We start from the raw sequence: 6,221 nt of genomic DNA, 5'->3' as shown, positions 1-6,221 counted from the left end.
TACTCGGGAGGCTGAGACAGGAGAATTGCTTGCCCCCGAGAAATGGAGGTTGCAGTGAGCCAAGATCATGCCACTGCACTCCAGCCTGGGCAATAGAGCCAGACTCCGTCAAAAAACAAAAAAAACAAACAAACAAAAAAAAAGGAAGAAGAAGAACGGGAGTCGGTGGGTGAAAGCCTGTGAACTCAAGGAGCACAACGGACGTATCAGCAGGTATTGACTGGGCTCCCAAGAGCGACCGCACCATCACTTGCCGGGCAGACCACAGTGCCTATGTCTGGAGTCAGAAAGATGGTGTCTGGAAGCCAACCCTGGTGATCCTGAGAATTAACTGTGCAGCTACTTTTGTGAAGTAGTCCCCACTAGAGAACAAATTTGCTGTGGAAAGTGGAGCACGATTCATTTCTGTTTGTTACTTTGAGTCTGAAAATGACCCGTGGGTGAGCAAGCACATTAAAGAGCCAATTCGCTCCACAGTGCTCAGCTTGGATTGCCATCCCAACAACGTTTTGCTGGCAGCAGGACCATGTGACTTCAAATGCAGACTGTTTTCTGCCTGCATTAAAGAAGTGGATGAGGGCTACTCGGGAGGCTGAGGCAGGAGAATGGCGTGAACCCTGGAGGTGGAGTTCACAGTGAGTCGAGATCGCGCCATTGCACTCCAGCCTGGGTAACAGAGCGAGACTCCGTCTCAAAAATAAAAATAAAAATAAAAATAAATAAATAAATTAAAAAAAAAAGTGGATGAAAAGCCAGTCAGTATGCACTGGGGCAGCAAGATGCCTTTTGGGCAGCTGATATAAGAGTTTGGTGGCAGTGGCACTGGTGGCTGGGTCCATGGGGTCAGCTTCTCTGCCAGTGGGAGCCGCCTGGCCTGGGTCAGCCACGACAGCACCGTGTCTGTTGCTGAGGCCTCAAAAAGTGGGCAGGTCTCACACGGAGTTCCTGCAGCTCCTGAGTGTCTCATTTGTTTCAGAGAACGGCGTGGTGGCTGCTGGCCGTGGCTGCTGGCCATGGCTGCTGGCCGTGGCTGCTGGCCATGACTGCTGCCCAGTGCTCTTTACGATGACCAAGGTTGCCTGACCTTCATCTCCAAGTTAGACATTCCGAAACAGAGCATCCAACGCAACATGTCTGCCATGGAACACTTCCACAATACGGACGACTGTGGAGGCAACACGGACGACTGAGGACCGCAACACGACCTTGGAGATGCTGCACCCGAATAGCATCACTCAAGTCTCTTCGAGGTGGACAAGCAAGATTGTCGCACAGTTTGCACTACTGGCATCGATGGAGCCATGACAATTTGGGATTTCAAGACCCTCGAGTCTTCCATCCAGGACCTCCGGATAATGTGAAGTTGGGTGAGCCTCCGCCAACCAGCAGGACAAACTGTGGCAGATCGCAGCTGTGCCGTGGCACGATGGCGAGGAAGCCAGCCCCAAGGAAACACTGAGAACACGTATCACGCCAATACCGTGTGGTTTTTGTTTGAATATAAAATTGGTTAAAGTGTTGGTTTTTTAAAAGCAGTGCTTTTTTTTTTTTTTTTTTTTTTTTTTTTTTGCTACTTCATTCCATTCTTGACCAAAGCTTCTCTTTAAGTAGTTTATTATGGAAAATTGTCACACTAACTCAAAAGACAGGGTGAAGAGATATGTAAATTGCCCAATGGAAAATTAAATAAAAACTGAGGCCGGGTGCGGTGGCTCAGGCCTGTAATCCCAGCACTTTGGGAGGCCGAGACGGGCGGATCACGACTTCAGGAGATCGAGACCATCCTGGCTAACACGGTGAAACCCCGTCTCTACTAAAAATACAAAAAATTGGCCGGGCGCGGTGGCTCAAGCCTGTAATCCCAGCACTTTGGGAGGCCGAGGTGGGTGGATCACGAGGTCAGGAGATCGAGACCATCCTGGCTAACACGGTGAAACCCCATCTCTACTAAAAATACAAAAAAATTAGCCGGGCGTGGTGGCAGGTGCCTGTAGTCCCAGCTACTCGGGAGGCTGAGGCAGGAGAATGGCGTGAACCCAGGAGGCGGAGCTTGCAGTGAGCCGAGATAGTGCCACTGCACTCCAGCCTGGGCGACAGAGCAAGACTCCGCCTCAAAAAAAAAAAAAAAAAAATAAAATAAAATAAAAATAAAAATACAAAAAATTAGCTGGGCGTGGTGGCGGGCGCCTGTAGTTCCAGCTACTCGGGAGGCTGAGGCAGGAGAATGGCATGAACCCAGGAGGAGGAGCTTGCAGTGAGCTGAGATCGTACCACTGCACTCCAGCCTGGGTGACAGAGCGAGACTCTGTCTAAAAAAATAAAATAAAATAAAATAAAATAAAATAAAATAAAATAAACTGAATGTGGTTTTGAAAAAAAAAATGAAATAGTGAAAACTAGAATGAACCTTGTGGTGGTGGATTAGAATTGGAAGTACTGGAGTGACCTAATGGTCTTTAATATATTAAGATTGATATAAACATAAATGTGTACACACATTTACATACATGTTTTCATATCCATATTCATACACATTTATATGTGTGTTCTTGTATACATATCTACATGCTCATATGTATGTGTATACATACACACAGCATTGGTTAGTTGAATCCCCTGAAAGGACCTGGGAATATTGACATCTCAATAGCAATAGCAAAACTGTACCCAAATATTGGTTTCTAAATACCATTTTGAGAGCAGGCAGAGCGGTTGGATATAGGCAGGCATTGACTATCAGGAGACCTATTAATTCTAGGGAGGCAGAAAGTGCAGCTGCTTAGAGTGGGAGCACAGAAACTTGCAGTGACTCAGGGACCAAGCTTTGGGTCCAGACCAAGAGAGGGTTTGATCCCAGCTTTGGATTTAGTAGCTAAGTGATGTATAGGCAACAGGTTCCTTAACACATTTGAGTCTCAGTTCCTCCAAATGGGATATTATAAGAATAAAAAGAGACAATGGGCTGGGCACAGTGACTCATGGCTGTAATTCTGACACTTTGGGAAGCCGAGGCAGGAGGATCACTTGAGGCCAGGAGTTTAGGACCAGCCTAGGCAATGTAGTGAGGCTCTGTTCTAAAAGAAAAAAAAAGGAAAAAAAGGCTGGGTGCGGTGGCTCATGCCTGTAATCCCAGCACTTTGGGAGGCTGAGGTGGGTGGATCACCTGAGGTCAGCAGTTCGAGACCAGCCTGACCAACATGGAGAAACCCCGTCTCTACTAAAAATACAAAAAAGTAAGTAAGTAAGTAAATAAATAAATAAATAAATAAATAAATAAATAAATAATCCAGCCTTGGTGGCACATGCCTGTAATCCCAGCTACTCAGCAGGCTGAGGCAGGATAATCACTTGAACCCAGGAGGTAGAGGTTGCAGTGAGCCAAGATCACACCATTGCACTCCAACCCGGGCAACAAAAAGCAAAACTCCGTCTCAAAAAAACAAATTTTTATTTTTCTAAATAGCCAGGCATGATAGTACATGCCTGTAGTCCCAGCTGCTTGGAAAGCAGAGGTGGGAGAATCGCTTGAGCCCGGAGGTCAAGGCTGTAGTGAGCCATGATGGTGCCACTGCACTCTAGCCTGGGCACAGAGCAAAACTATGTCTCTAAAAAAGAAGAAAGAAAGAGAGAGAGAGAGAGAGAATGTAAGTAAATATCTGGCACGTTGTGAGCACTCGATATTCTCACCTGGAACACCAGGAAGGCATACTGCAGCAGCAAAACTCATCAAAGAAATAAGAAAAAATCCTCAGCAAACTTTCCAAATCTTCATCTGAGCTCAGAAGGCCAAGGACTTGGTAGAGTTCCAGGGGATTTCCAGTCCCATATACCAGTCATGAAATTAAGATGCAGCCCTTTTATGTTAATTAAGCCTAGTAATACAATTTGAGGTAGGAGATCTGTCTGATCTGTGTGTTGGATATTCCCAAGAGTGGGGGTGTAGGATGAGAGGAATTATGCCAATCTGATTTTATTCCACAAAACTAATAAGCAGGGGAAATTCCTATGAAAAGTTTGGGATCTCACCACTGTTCAAAAAAGAGCCAGTCTAAGTCTCCTCCATCCTGACAGTGCTTACATCCAATCTGTCACCAAGCCTTCTGCCTCCATTACCCCATAGTTGTTCTGTTTCTCTGCATCTCAAAGGCCATTCCTTGGTTTCGGCCCTCAATTCTGACTTGGCTCATTCACACAAAACTTCCTTGTTTTCTTTTCTTTTTTGTTTTTGAGATGCAGTCTTACTCTGTTGCCAGGCTGGAGTGCAGTGGTGTGATCTTGGCCCACTGCAACTTCCGCCTCCTCAAGCAATCCTCCTGCCTCATCCCCCTGAGTAACTGGGACTACAGGTTCGTGCCACCAAGCTCAGCTATTTTTTTTTTGTTGTTGTTGTTTTAGTACAGAAGGGGTTTCACCATGTTGGCCAGGATGGTCTTGATCTCTTGACCTCGTGATCTGCCCGCCTTGGCCTCCGAAAGTGCTGGGATTACAGATATGAGCCACAGTGCTCAGCCTCATACAAAACTTTCTAAACCTGTCTTCCTGCCCCTAGCTTTTATGTCCTCTAAACCATTCTCCGTCTTGCCATGGACTGATTTCCCTTTTTCTAAGCATAAATCTGGTTATGCCACAACACACAGTCTCCTCAAATCCTGTTTCTTCCAGGATCAACTCTGCACTTCTTAGGTGGCATTCGATGACCTCCCAATAAATAATCTGCTACAACCAATAGAGGTCATTCACACCCTGTCCCTTGGGATGATATTTTCACATTTCTATCTAAGCACTTTCCCTAAGTCTTCCTTCTTTTTCCATTTTGCAAAAGATTGTTACTTTTTCTATTCTGCCGTTAAAAACATTCTAATTTTTTAATTTTTAATTTTTTTTGAGACAGTCTTGCACTGTTGCCCAGGATGGAGTGCAATGGTGCGATCTCAGCTCACTGCAACCTCTGCCTCCCAGGTTCAAGTGATTCTTCTGCCTCAGCCTCCCAAGTAGCTAGGATTACAGGCACACGCCACCACACCTGGCTAATTTTGTATTTTTAGTACAGACGGGAACTCCTGGTCTCAAGTGATCTGCCTGCCTTGGCCTCCCAAAGTGCTGGGATTACAGGCCTGAGGAACCACACCGAGTTTCATTTTGTGTTTTGAAGAACAGAGAAATTCAGCTTTCAGGCAGAAGGGGCAAGTGCACAGAGAGAAGCAGAAATGAAATGCAGTGGAGTGCTCCTTCTACTTCTTTATTTCGGTCTCTGCCTGAGGGCTGGCTGCATTCCTGTGCTTGTGTCCAATGAGATAAGCCAGTATCCTTATTATAAATCCCACTTTCAGTTTAAATTAGTTCCCTAGAAGTTCTGCTATTTTTAACCAAATAACCCAAATAACCGTTTTTTCTTTTTTTTTTTAAAGTCTTCCTCTGTTGCCCAGGCACCTGGCTCCAAATCACCTTAATTTAAGGACTTATGCTCAATCTTTCTGGACGAAGAGCTTGTGACTTTATCATGTGGCTCAGTGTATCGCTAGGTTTTATTTACTGTAAGTCTTGCAGAGAATCTGGCACAGTTGGGCAGGGGATTTGAGGTGTTATAAGCAAGGACTGATAGAAGGGTGTGTATTTGGTTCATACAGAGTTTAGCAAGATGTTTCACTTTCACAAGGCTTATAGTAAGCATTAATAAACATTTGAACAGAGGCGTATTCTATACCTCATAAACCTAGATCTGACAAAAACTTACAATTTAAAGTGATTGTTAATAGCCATTGTGTCACACTGAGGTATAAAAACTCAGTGATCACCCTTAACTGTTGTGCCTGTGGTCACTCTGTTGGGGTATCAACTGTATATTTATTTACCAGCTGACTTCTACCTTCATGCAGCCAGTTTGCTGTATGTAGGAAAATTCTAGTGCTGACACAGGAGACCACCCAAAGAAACTTTTGAGAAGTTGCAAACAGCTTGGGACCTGAACAAGCACTTTTGCTTAGAATCTTTACTTTGATTTTGACACCTTCAGCCAAGTGTTGGCATCTTGAGACTTCTCTTTCGTCACTTCTTGACCCAGCTCCTCATACGTAATGGTGTTAGCTTGGCTAAGTTGGAGCTATAGTTCCCAGAATCCCCTTCCCTGAATAATTTGTGTTAAAGTTAGAAAAAGAGGAGCCTGCATGAGATACGGGTCATGGGAAGTGGAGGTGAACCAGCAGCCATTCTATGGGAGAAGA

The 6,221-nt window shown here is 45.1% G+C and overlaps 1 pseudogene; it reads left to right on the top strand.

The window, feature by feature from the left end:
* LOC103235926 (actin-related protein 2/3 complex subunit 1A-like) overlaps window positions 1-1,382 on the top strand; it is a 1,666-nt pseudogene extending 284 nt beyond the window's left edge.
* The last annotated feature ends 4,839 nt before the right edge of the window (window positions 1,383-6,221 follow it).

This window comes from Chlorocebus sabaeus, chromosome 7 (genome assembly GCF_047675955.1).
Source record: "Chlorocebus sabaeus isolate Y175 chromosome 7, mChlSab1.0.hap1, whole genome shotgun sequence".
Taxonomy (NCBI): domain Eukaryota; kingdom Metazoa; phylum Chordata; class Mammalia; order Primates; family Cercopithecidae; genus Chlorocebus; species Chlorocebus sabaeus.
The sequence above is the reverse complement of the archived record's forward strand: the minus strand, read 5'-3'. Positions and strand labels throughout refer to the sequence as shown.